Below are 13,897 nucleotides of genomic sequence, written 5' to 3' on the forward strand. Positions count from 1 at the left end.
TGTGAGTTACTTTTTTTGCTAAAACCTCGTACCTACCTTACTGATCACATTAAGGTTTGTACTATTATTTATTACCTATCAAATGATCCTCGAGCCTGGGCAGATTCTCTTTTTGGAAAAACGACACGCTTCTCAACTCCTATGCCTTGTTCCTGGCAGAGCTCACTAGCCTATATGATGACCCCAATAGGCAGAGTACTGCTGATCTTCAGTTAAGATCCTTGAAACAAGGAAGGAGGCCTGTAGAAGACTTTGTCGCAGAGTTCAAGAGATGGACCCTTGATTCAGAATGGAATGATGCATCTCTGAAAACCCAATTTAGGCTTGGCCTATCAGAAACCGTTAAGGACGAGCTCGCCCGAGCGGATCTGCCAAAAACCCTGGATGCACTAATACAACTCAGTATTACCATAGATAGAAGACTACGAGAAAGAAAGGCTGAAAAAATGGGAATGCCATTATCCGTTTCCTCTCGGAGTCTGGCCGTTGACCCCGTTCCTATGGAGATAGGAACCATACGCCCACCGCTATCAACTATGGAAAAAGCCAAAAGACGAAATGAAAATCTCTGCTTGTACTGTGCATCCCCGGATCACAAGATAAACGTCTGTCCCCTAGTCAACAAAAAGAAGGGTGAGTGTTCACATGTCTCCCTAGGAGGATTGACAACTTCATTCACTAACCCCTACATTTCTGTTTTTTTGACATTACAGTGGGACCAGAACAGGATTACTACTAAGGCCATGATTGACACAGGATCTTGTGGAAATTATATGGATATATGTTTTGCTGCTTTAAATAAAATTCCTATTATTTCTAAACTCAAACCTGTCTCAGTAAGTCTTATTACCGGTGTTCCGTTATCCTCTGGTCCGATCACCGATCAGACACAAGCACTTCTAGTCACTATTAACGAGTCTCATAGGGAGACTTCTACCTTCGATTTAATACCATCACCCCACTTTCCCATTGTGTTGGGACTTCCCTGGTTGCACAAACACCAACCAACCATAGATTGGAAGAAACGGTCCTTGACCTTCCCTTCTTGTTATTGCGAGGAAACGTGTAACCTCCCGTTTTCCGGGAAGATTCTGTCTGTGGTGACAGATGAGATTGCACCACTATGTTATCAGGATCTTTCTGAGGTTTTTCTTGAGAAAAATGCTCAAGCATTACCTCCTCATCGAGACTATGATTGTAGCATTGATCTACTCCCAAATAGCAAATTGCCGTTCGGTCATGTTTATCCTCTTTCACAGGATGAACTTGCCCATCTCAAAACCTATTTGGATGAGAACTTGGAAAAAGGTTTTATTAGACCTTCCACTTCTTCCACAGCAGCAGGACTCTTTTTTGTTTGCAATAAAGATTCAAGTCTCAGACCTATCATCGACTACAGGAAATTGAATGCTATCACAATAAAAGATCGCTATCCTCTACCGCATATCCCTGAGCTCATTGAGCAGGTGCGTGGAGCTACCTATTTTTCAAAATTAGACCTGAAAGGAGCATACAATCTCATTCGAATCCGTGATGGACACGAGTGGAAGACTGCATTCAGAACTAGATACGGATTGTTCGAATATCTTGTGATGCCATTCGGCCTATGCAATGCCCCTGCAGTTTTCCAACGATTTATAAACAATATTTTTAAAGACTTACTAGATGTCTGTGTTGTGGTATATCTGGACGATATACTTATATATTCACGGACCCTGTCTGAACACATAAGACATAAGACATGTAAGACTTGTATTATCGAGATTGCTTGCACATAATCTTTATGTGAAGCTGAAGAAATGCTTGTTCCATAAAGATGAGGTACTCTTTCTAGGCTACATCATATCCAAAACAGGAATCGAGATGGACATGAGTAAAATATCCTGCATTCAGGATTGGCCTACACCAACTACACGCAAGGCGCTACAGCGATTCCTGGGATTTTCAAATTTCTACAGGAAGTTCATAAAAAACTTTTCTGCTATTGTGAGACCCCTCACACAGCTCACTAGCATAAAAATACCATTTAAATGGTCAGAAGAAGCAAATAAGGCTTTCCACTTGTTAAAGACAAGGTTTACTTCCGCTCCCATATTACGCCATCCAGACCCATCCCTCCAATACATTCTGGAGGTAGATGCGTCAAACATGGCAGTAGGAGATTGCTCTCCCAACGACCTACCCACACTTCACCACTTCATCCAGTCGCTTTTTTTTCTAAATCCCTGAGCAGTCCCGAGATAAATTACCCCGTGGGTGAAAAGGAACTGCTTGCTATAAAATTGGCTCTGGAGAATTGGCGACATTTACTCGAAGGCACCCAACTACCAATAATTATATACACGGACCATAAAAACCTCCAATATCTTCAGACTAGCAAAACTCTCTCGCATCGACAGGTACGATGGTCACTATTCTTTCTAAGGTTTAACTTCCTAGTGACCTACACACCTGCAGATAAGAACAAAAAGGTGGATGCACTATCACGACTAACTGAAGAAAACTACTTTGAAATCCCTTCCGTTCCTATAATACCTCACAAACGCATTATTGGAGTTGTCCGTTCCTTAAAGGAAGAGGTTCTGCATGGTATAAGTTTGGATTCACCCCCACCACAACTAAATACTGATGCAGAAGGCTTCCTCTACTACAACGACAAACTTTACATACCACCTACCCTACGCACCAAGATCTTGGAATTATCGCATGATGTGCCTATGGCAGGACATATGGGTATGACAAAGACTTTCAATTTGATTTCTCGACAATTCTGGTGGCCTGACATGAAAACATCTATACAAAAATTCGTCTCTTCATGCAATGTCTGTGCCAGGTCCAAAATTGACACTACGAGACCATCCGGTCTACTATGCAGTCTACCAATACCCCAAACTCCATGGGAGGTTTTGTCATTGGACTTCATCGTAGAATTGCCTCCTTCCAAAGGATTTAATACCATCTTGGTGTCAGTGGACCATCTGACAAAGATGGCACATTTCATTGCTATCCGCAGACTACCTTCGTCCAAACAAACGGCAGAACTCCTGATGAAACATGTCTTCAGATTACATGGTATCCCAAAAACTCTTCTGTCTGACCGTGGATCCCAATTTATTTCTAAATTCTGGCAAGAACTATGTCACATACTACGGATTGAGCGGAAGCTCACTTCTCCTTACCATCCACAGACCAACGGACAGACTGAAAGAGTCAACCAATGCATCGAGTAGTATTTACGTTGTTACACTTCTTACCAACAGGATGATTGGTTGGATCTTCTCCCCCTGGCAGAATTTGCCTACAACAATGCAACTCACAGTACAACCAAGCAGAGTCCGTTCAACTTGAACTATGGGTTCCGTCCCTCTATTCTCCCTCCATGCATCCTTCCTTCAAATAACCCAGTAGCCTCAGACTATCTTACCCAAATAAAGGATTCTCTGGGTTTACTAAATACTACCATTGCACACGCTCACAGTCAACAAAAGAAGTACTATGATCTTCGTAGAAGACCTTCTCCACAGTATACTATCGGGGACCTCGTTTGGCAAAAAGCAAAAAGCTTGGACCTCTGTTCTTGGGACCTTTCCCAATCAAGAAACTTATTGGAAAAGTTGCAGTGCAGCTTACATTGCCAATGGACCTAAAAATCCATCCCATTTTCCATGTGTCGCTACTAAAACCCCATGTTCCGGACCAAGGAATAAGGCCTAATATTCCACCTCCCCCTCCTGTACAAGTTGAAGGTGGAGAAGAATACGAGATAAAAGAGATTCTGGATTCTCGTATCTACAGAAGAAGACTTCAGTACTTGGTTAGATGGAAGAACTATGGGCCCCAAGACGACACCTGGCTAAACACCTCTGACATACATGCCCCTAGATTAATCCGCAATTTTCATGCGAGATACCCAGACAAACCAGCTCCAGAGGCCTTCAGGAGCAGGCCTTAAGGGGGGGTATTGTAATGTTCCGGTACCTTTGGTACCCTAAATTACACTTTCCACAAGTGTATGCGCCCCACCATTTACTTTTGGAAAGGTGCGCATACACCTTTAAGACTGGAGCTGTCATCACCCAGCGCCGGACTAGATGGCTATTTAAAGCGCCGGTTCTCACTCACATGTGTTCGTTCAAACACCCTTACCTGGATACTAACCTTGCTTGAAGCTTCCATGCTTGCAAGCTTACTTCGCTGATGGAACCTCGCTGCGCTGATCCCTGTATCCCGCTACTGGATCATCCGCCTCTCCTGAACCACCCTTTGGCTGTATCGCTAATAGTGCTAAGTACCCCGCAGGGGAATTCTCTATAAACTTATACTAAGCTTACACTATCTAGCTCTGCATAGTAAAGACTGTTTATCACATCTGCATAACTAGATTGCTAGCTCTTGAGACTACTGCTACTTTTCTGCACTGGGTTGATCTCTTTTGTATGTCCACCTGCTATTCTATCATCTGCTATCATACAACATTGCTAAACCTTCCTGCATCCATCTGCTACTGTCTCACCTTCAAGTGTCTATCACCTACCACCTCCACTCAACCTATCCCTCAACCTTCATCATTGTGTTACCACATACATAAAGTCACTCTAGGAACCAGTTTGCTAATTGTGTGTATTTACTGGCTGAAATAAGACCTTCCACACATGATGAGTCATTGAGGTTGGGAATGGTATCTCAGCATATCTCTTACATGACTACTGATGTGGAACTATTTCTGCAGCTGAAAATCCACACCATATAAGAAACGCAGGAGCGTTACAGTGAGCATGGATCCCGATAAGATCAAAGCAGTGGTGGATTGGCCTGTCCCTAAGAATGTTAAGGAAATACATTTGTTGGATTTGCCAACTTTTACAGAAGATTTATAAGGAACTTCTCCAAGGTAATTGCTCCAATTACGCAGCTGACAAAGAAGGGGGTGCCCTTTTTGTGTGGAACTTTGGAGTAATACCTTCGATGTTTTGTGACTTATCTGCAGGATGATTGGGTTGACTACCTTCCTACAGCAGAGTTTGCTTATAATTAGAGTTGAGCGGACACCTGGATGTCCGTGTTCGGCGGGTTCGGCCGAACTTGAAAAAAAAGTCCGGGTCCGTGACCCAGACTTTTTCCGAACTTTAACCGGACACCAAACCCCATTGAAGTCAATGGGGACCCGAACTTTCAGGCACTAAAATGGCTCTAAAAAAACAATGGAAAGGGCAAGAGTGCTGCAAATGGCAGCACAATGTAGTTAAGAGCATGGCAAGTGCTCTGCAAACAAACGTGGATAGGGAAATAACTTAAAACAACAAAAAAAAACAGAAAAATAAAACAATTTTCTTCATCTGTGAAGGACGAGGCCCATATGGTGTAGGAGGGAGGTTGAGGTGGCGGTGGATGTGGCGGTGTAGGTGGAAGTAGCGGAGGAGGGGGACGAGGTTGCCAACACTGCTTTTTTTAGTCATTTTAAATTAAGGTACACCCCAAAAGAGTGAGAAAGATCAAAAATATAACAATGGCTGGGTAAGGTCGGTATCCATCTCTATTCTGCACAAGGTACGGAAAAGTCCTGTGGGATCCATGCCTGGTTCATTTTAATGAACGTGAGCTTGTCCACATTGTCTCTGGACAGGCGGCTGCGCTTGTCTGTGATAACGCCCCCAGCCATGCTAAATACACATTCAGATAATACACTGGCTGCAGGGCACACCAGCACCTCCAAGGCGTAAAGGGCAAACTCAGGCCATGCGCCCAATTTGGAGACCCAGAAGTTGAAGGGGGCAGACCCGTCATTCACTACATTTAGGCGTGTGCACACATACTGCTCCACCATGTTGGTGAAATGCTGCCTCCTGCTAAGACGTTGGATATGAGCTGCTGGTGCTGCTGTTTGTTGTGGCGTGCTGACAAAGCTTTTCCACATTTCGGCCATGCTAACCCTGCCTTCTGAGGTGCTGGCGGTGCCCTGGTTGCATCTTGCGATCACGCTCCAGTGAGTGAATTAAGGACGGTACCTTGTCCTTGTAACGGGGATCCAGCAGCGTGGCCACCCAGTAATCAGCACAAGTTAGAATGTGGAGACACTGCAGCATGTAATCGCTCATGTGTGCCAGGCTGCCCAGAGGCAACGAAAGGCTGTCCTCTGTGGGAGGTGTATCGTCTGTGTCCTCTGTATCCCCCCAGCCACGCACCAGTGATGGCCATGAGCTGGCCTGGGTGCCACCCTGCTGTGAACATGGTTCCATCTCCTCCTCCATCTCCTCCTCCTCATCCTCCAGAACTGTGCCCCTGCTGGACAATTGTGCACCTGGCGTTTGTGAGTGCATGAAACCACCCTCAGAGCCACTTGTGAATGACTGCCCTAAAAGCCTTGGAAATGATCCCTCTTCCTCCTCCTCCTCCTCCTGTGCCACATCCTCTTCCATCATCGCCCGAATTGTTTTTTGAAGAAGGGAATTGAAGTGGGATAGTTAAGCTGACAACTGCGTCATCGGCACTGGCCATGTTGGTGGAGTACTCAAAACAGCGCAACAAGGCACACAGGTCTCGCATGGAGGCCCAGTTATTGGTGGTGAAGTGGTGCTGTTCCGCAGAGCGACTCACGTGTGTGTGCTGCAGCTGATACTCCACTATGGCCTGCTGCTGCTCGCACAGTCTTTCCAGCATGTGCAAGGTGGAGTTCCACCTTGTGGGCACGTCACATATGAGGCGGTGAGCGGGAAGGCCGAAGTTACGCTGAGTTACGCCGAAAGTGCACAAAGATGGCCCGCACTTTCAGCAGCAGCTCTGACATATCGGGGTAATTTTTAAGGAACCTCTGCACCACAAAATTCAGCACATGCGCCAGGCAAGGCATGTGCGTCAAACCGGCTAGGCCCAGAGCTGCTATGAGATTTCGCCCGTTGTCGCACATCACCAGGCCAGGCTTGAGGCTCACTGGCAGCAACCACTCATTGGTCTGCTGTTCCATGCTCCTCCACAACTCCTGCGCGGTGTGTGGTTTTTCCCCCAAACAGGCAAGTTTTAAAACTGCCTGCTGTCGTTTAACCCTGGCTGTGCTGAAGTTGGTGGTGAAGGTGTTACGCTGACCAGATGAGGAGGCGGTAGAGGATGAGAAGGCGGTAGAGGATGAGGAAGCGGAGTAGGAACAGGAGGCAAACTGAAGCGCCCTGCAATCCTCGGTGGTGGAAGGACATGTGCCAAATTGCTATCCGCCTCAGGCCCAGCCGCCACTGCATTTACCCAGTTAGGGAGATATAACGCCCCTGATCGTGCTTACTGGTCCACGTATCGGTAGTTAGGTGGACCTTGCCACAGATGGCGTTGCGCAGTGCACACCTGATTTTTTTTCCCCCACTTGGTTGTGCAGGGAAGGGATGGCTTGCCTGGAAAAGTAGTGGCGGCTGGGCACGACGTACTGTGGGACAGCCACCGACATAAGGCTTTTAAAACTGTGCATCTCCACCAGACGGAATGACAGCATTTCAAAGGCCAAGAATTTTGAAATGCTGGCATTCAGGGCCAGGGATCGCCGGTAGGTAGGGGGGTACTTCCTCTTCCTCTCAAGTGTTTGGGAGATGGAAAGCTAAACGCTTCCACGGGACATTGTGGAGATGGTTGGTGACCCAGGTGGTGGTGTTGCTGACAGATCCTCTGTGTGCGGTGTGGCAGGTGCCGGTATCACTACAGAGGTGGATGAAGAGGCCGAGACTGCAGCAGAAGAGAAAGCAGGTGGAGCCAGAGACCCTTTTTTTGAAGGTGTCTACTCCACTGCAGCTCGTGCTTTGCACTTAGATGCCTGATCATGCAGGTTGTGCTCAGGTTGAGAATGTTTATGCCTCGCTTCAGGCTGTGATTGCACAGATCGACCACGTCCTCTCCTTGCAACAGGAGCTCTACCAGCAGCACCACGACCCAGGCCACGGCCCCTATTTGACGGTCTCCTCATATTTCTGTAATTTATGATCTTGCCCTAGAAAGGTGTTTATTGAATAGCAGAACAAAACAACAACAGTATCGCACGGGTGTATCTCACAGTCAAATATGCAAACTATGCCGCAATTTAATTTTTTTTTACCCCAAAAGGGTGTATATTGAATAGCGGAATAGAAAAAAGGATATAAAAAGGTGTATCTCACACATACAAACACAGACTAGGCCCTGATTACAATTTTTTGTACCCTAAAGGGAGGATGAGGAAGAGGAGTAGGAGGAGTTCGGAACAGAAAGGGAACTGAAGCGCCCTGCAATCCTCGGTGGTGGAAGGAGATGCGCCAAACAAATTTTAAAGGTGTATCTCACACATACCGATACAGACTATGCTGCAATTTAATTTTTTTCACCCCAAAAGGGTGTATATTGAAGAGCGGGATAGAAAAATGTATATATAAAAAGGTGTATCTCACACGTACCGATACAGACTATGCCGCAATTACATTTTTTCCCCCCAAAAGGGTGTATATTGAATAGCGGAATAGAAAAAATGTTATAAAACGGTGTATTTCACACGTACAAACACAGACTAGGCCCTGATTACAATTTTTTGTACCCTAAAGGCAGGATGAGGAAGAGGAGTAGGAGGAGTTCAGAACAGGAGGCAAACTGAAGCGCCCTGCAATCCTCGGCGGGGGAAGATGCGCCCAAAAAATTTGAAAGGTGTATCTCACACGTACCGATACAGACTATGCTGCAATTTAATTTTTTTCACCCCAAAAGGGTGTATATTGAATAGCGGAATAGAAAAATGTATATACAAAAAGGTGTATCTCACACATACCGATACAGACTATGCCGCAATTTAATTTTTTTCACCCCAAAAGGGTGTATATTGAATAGCGGAATAGAAAAAAACTTTATAAAACGGTGTATCTCACGCGTACAAACACAGACTAGGCCCCGATTACAATTTTTTGTACCCTAAAGGCAGGATGAGGATGAGGAAGAGGAGTAGGAGTAGGAGTTCGGAACAGGAGGAAAACTGAAGCGCCCTGCAATCCTCGGCGGTGGAAGATGCGCCCAAAAAATTTGAAAGGTGTATCTCACACGTACCGATACAGACTATGCCGTAATTTAATTTTTTTCACCCCAAAAGTCTTAAAAACTGGTTTTAGACAAGATAACTGCATTTGGTAAACCAATGGCCTGAAAAAAGTTTTTTTGGTCAAAATGACTCTATGTTGGTCTCCAAGTGTCTAAAAAGCCTTGTTTAGTCATGATTAGTGTTGAGCGAACACGGACTGTATTATTCGTGTTCGTACCGAATAATTGGATTTTTGTTACCCGAACACGGACCCGAAAACTTTACTGTATGTTCGGGTAAAAATCCGTGTTCGGTCATTTTATTTCCGGGTTTTGTATGTATTGGTGCGCTTTTAATGGCGGGTTTTCAACAGCCAATCAACAAGCGTTTAACTGGTGTGCCTTTAGCCATCCCAGCCATGCCTACAAATGTATTAGTAGCTGTGATTGGCCATCTGAAGCATGTGACCAAGTTTTTATAAGTTTGAGACGGAGCGCCGCTGCGTCATTATGCTGTAGTTCAGGGACAGAGCACACATCATACGTGCTGGCTGCTGATTAGGGACAGACAGGCAAAAATCATTTGTGTCCGAATAGAATTGAGGGACAGGTCAGAGTGTTTTAGGCAGGGCGAGTTGTTAGGGCATTTTAGGGCGAGGCTGCTGATTTTTAGGGTCAGTGTTCTACAATCGATTTTGCTGTGTGTGGGGGGGGGGGTTTGCAGTGCCGGCAGTGACCGATCTTATCGATCCTTTTAGGGAGAGTCTGGAGAAAGGCAGGTGTCAGTGGTCCACATCGATTTTGCTGTGTGTGGGGTGGTGTGAACACAATCTTTTTGCTCTCTGAGGAGGAGGGAGAAAAAAGTCTTTTTTATCAGTCACTTGTGTGCAGCGTTTTTCATTCAGTGCTGCTGTGCTGACTGTGATAATACACTGCTGTGTGCACATGTGCTATTATTGAGTGATTTCAAAAGTTTTACACTTTTTTCTATTCCACTATTCAATATACACCCTTGGATTAAAAAAATTAAATTGTGGCATAGTCTGTACTAATCTAGTTAAAAATTACAAACTTAAAAGGGGAATTTTCTTTTTTTTTTTTCTCCCCATAGCCTGCAGCAGAGCTGACTGATATAAGACACTGCTGTTCACATATGCTATTGATAAATCACCAATTTCATATCATATTTTCTATTCCGCTATTCAATCTACACCTTTTGGTAAAAACAATTAAATTGTGGGATAGTCTGTATCGGTACGTGTGAGATACACCTTTCCAATTTTTGGGGCGCATCTCATACTGCCGAGGATTTGACTGTGCTGCCTGTTCCGAACTCCTCCTACTCCTCATCCTGCCTTTGGGGGGGGTACAAAAAATAGTAATTTGGGCCTAGTCTGGGTCTCTACGTGTGAGATACATACACCTTTTGATATCATATTTTCTATTCCGCTATTCAATCTACACCTTTGGGTAAAAACAATTAAATTGCGGGATAGTCTGTGTCGGTACGTGTGAGATACACCTTTCCAATTTTTGGGGCGCATCTCATACTGCCGAGGATTTGAGGGTGCTGCCTGTTCCGAACTCCTCCTACTCCTCATCCTGCCTTTGGGGGGGTACAAAAAATAGTAATTTGGGCCTAGTCTGGGTCTCTACGTGTGAGATACACACCTTTTTGATATCATATTTTCTATTCCGCTATTTAATCTACACCTTTGGGTAAAAACAATTAAATTGCGGTATAGTCTGTATCGGTACGTGTGAGATGCACCTTTCCAATTTAAGGGGCGCATCTCATACTGCCGAGGATTTGAGGGTGCTGCCTGTTCCGAACTCCTACTCCTCATCCTGCTTTTGGGGGGGTACAAAAAATAGTAATTTGGGCTTAGTCTGGGTCTCTACGTGTGAGATACATACACCTTTTGATATCATATTTTCTATTCCGCTATTCAATCTACACCTTTGGGTAAAAACAATTAAATTGCGGGATAGTCTGTATCGGTACATGTGAGATACACCTTTCCAATTTTTGGGGCGCATCTCATACTGCCGAGGATTTGAGGGTGCTTCAGTGTGCCTCCTGCCTGTTCCGAACTCTTCCTACTCCTCATCCTGCCTTTGGGGCTACAAAAAATAGTAATCGTGGCCTAGTCTGGTTCTGTACGTGTGAGATACATACACCTTTTTTTTGATAATATTTTCTATTCCGCTATTTAATCTACACCTTTGGAGTAAAAACAATTAAATTGCGGGATAGTCTGTGTCGGTACGTGTGAGATACTCCTGTCCAATTTTTGGGGCGCATCTCATACTGCCGAGGATTTGAGGGTGCTTCAGTCTGCCTCCTGCCTGTTCCGAACTCCTCCTACTCCTCATCCTGCCTTTGGGGCTACAAAAAATAGTAATCAGGGCCTAGTCTGTGTTTGTACGTGTGAGATACATCGTATTATAAAATTTTTCCTATTCCGCTATTCAATATACACCCTGTTTGAGTGTAAAAAACTTAAATTACCGCATAGTCTGTATCGGTACGTGTGAGATACACCTTTTTAAATTTGTTTGGCGCATCTCCTTCCACCGCTGAGGATTGCAGGGTGCTTTAGTTTGCCTCCTGTTCCGAACTTCTCCTACTCTTCTTCCTCATCATCATCCTGCCTTTAGGGTACAACAAATTGTAATCGGGGCCTAGTCTGTGTTTGTATGTGTGAGATACACCGTTTTATAAAATTTTTCCTATTCCGCTATTCAATATACACCCTTTTGGAGTGAAAAAAATTAAATTTGCGTCATACTTTGCATATTTTACTGTGAGATACACCCGTTGTATTTGTATACTGTTTTTCTATTCCGCTATTTAACCTCCTGCCATCCGCGCTACAGCCTATATACGGCTGCAGCGCGGACTCGAATTTTCGGGAGGCCGTTTTTAAACGGCCTCCCAGTGACACGCCCCCCGCGCGCTCCCGCGAGCGCGCATCGGGGGGAATCTGTGTCGGCCGTGTCCCTTAGACACAGCCGATCACAGATCGTGGTGAATGGCCAATCACAGCGGCCATTCACCACGTGATCAAGCCGTCCAATGAGAGATGATCTCATATGTAAACATATGAGATCATCTCTCATCGCCGGCGCTCCTTCCTCACACAGAGCCTGCGTGTGAGGAAGGAGGGAGAGCTGCACAGCGCCGGGGACACAGAAAAAAGTAATCAGGGCACCGATCACCAGTGCCCTGATTACCAGAGGTAAACCAAACACACCTTCAATGCCCACAGTGCCCACCATCAGTGCCCCCCATCAGTGCACACAATCAGTGCCCATAGTGCTGCCAGTCAGTGCCCATCAGTGCCTGCTCATCTAGGCACTGATGAGCACTGACTGGCAGCACTATGGGCACTGAGTGGGGGCACTGATGGTGCTGCTCATCAGTGCCGCCCATCAGTGCTCATCAGTGCCACCCGCCAGTGCCCATCAGTGCCGCCCGCCAGTGCCCATCAGTGCCGCCCGCCAGTGCCCATCAGTGCTGCCTGCCAGTGCCCATCAGTGCTGCCTTTCAGTGCCACCTCTCAGTGCCCATCAGTGCCACCTCTCAGTGCCCAGCAGTGCCACCTCTCAGTGCCCAGCAGTGCCGCCTATCAGTGCTCATCAGTGCCGCCTATCAGTGCTCATCAGTGCGGCATATTAGTACCTCCTCATCAGTGCCACCTCATCAGTGCCCATAAGTGCCACCTCAGCAGTGCCCATAAGTACCACCTCATCAGTGCCCATCAGTGCAGCCTATCAGTGCCCATCAGTGCCGCCTCATCAGCGCACATCAGTGAAGGAGAAAAATTTATTTATTTTCAAAATTTACTCGCAAAAAATAAGAAAAACTTTTTTTTTTCAAAATTTTCTGTCTTTTTTCTTTTTTTTTATAAAAAATAAAAAACCCAGAGATGATTAAATGCCACCAAAAGAAAGCTCTATTTGTGTGAAAAAAATGATAAAAATTTTATATGGGTACAGTGTCGCATGACCGCGCAATTGTCATTCAAAGCGTGCGAGCACTGAAAGCTAAAAATTGGTCTGGATGGGAAGGGTGTTTAAGTGCACAGAAGGCAAGTAGTTAATAAACACCCTTTTGGGGTAAAAAAAATTAAATTGCGGCATATTTTGCATATTTGACTGTGAGATACACCCGTGCGATACTGTTGTTGTTTTGTTCCGCTATTCAATAAACACCTTTCTAGGGCAAGATCATAAATTACAGAAATATGAGGAGACCGTCAAATAGGGGCCGTGGCCTGGGTCGTGGTGCTGCTGGTAGAGCTCCTGTTGCAAGGAGAGGACGTGGTCGATCTGTGCCAGCTACATGCACAAGTGAAACACCTTCTTCAAGTTTGAGTAGGAGACAGAACCTGCAACAGTATTTGGTAGGGCATCACGCGCCTCTAGAAGTGATGAGGCCAGAACAAGTAGAGGCGATAGTAGATTGGTTTGCTGCTGACAGTGCCTCCAGTTCCTTCACATTGTCTCCCACCCAGTCTACTGCAGAAAGGTCAGAGTTGGCACCTGCAGCCAATGTCCAACCGTCTTTTACCTCACCCCCTTGCAAATCAGGCAAGCAGTCTGAGCCCCAAGTCATGCAGCAGTCTCTTCTTCTTTTTGATGACTCTGTCAGCAGGGTTTCCCAGGGCCATCCACCTAGCCCTGCCCCAGAAGTGGAAGAGATTGAGTGCAGCGATGCCCAACCACTTATTTCTCAAGATGAGTACATGGAAGGACCATCGCAGTACGTCTCCGATGATGAAGAAACGCAGGTGACAACTGCTGCGGCACTCAGAATTGTGGAGACCGACAAGGAGGGCAGGGGTGAAGACTGGGTGGAAGATGATGTGGAGGACGATGAGGT

This window comes from Pelophylax lessonae (assembly GCF_965119305.1).
Source record: "Pelophylax lessonae genome assembly, chromosome: 7".
NCBI classification, from domain to species: domain Eukaryota; kingdom Metazoa; phylum Chordata; class Amphibia; order Anura; family Ranidae; genus Pelophylax; species Pelophylax lessonae.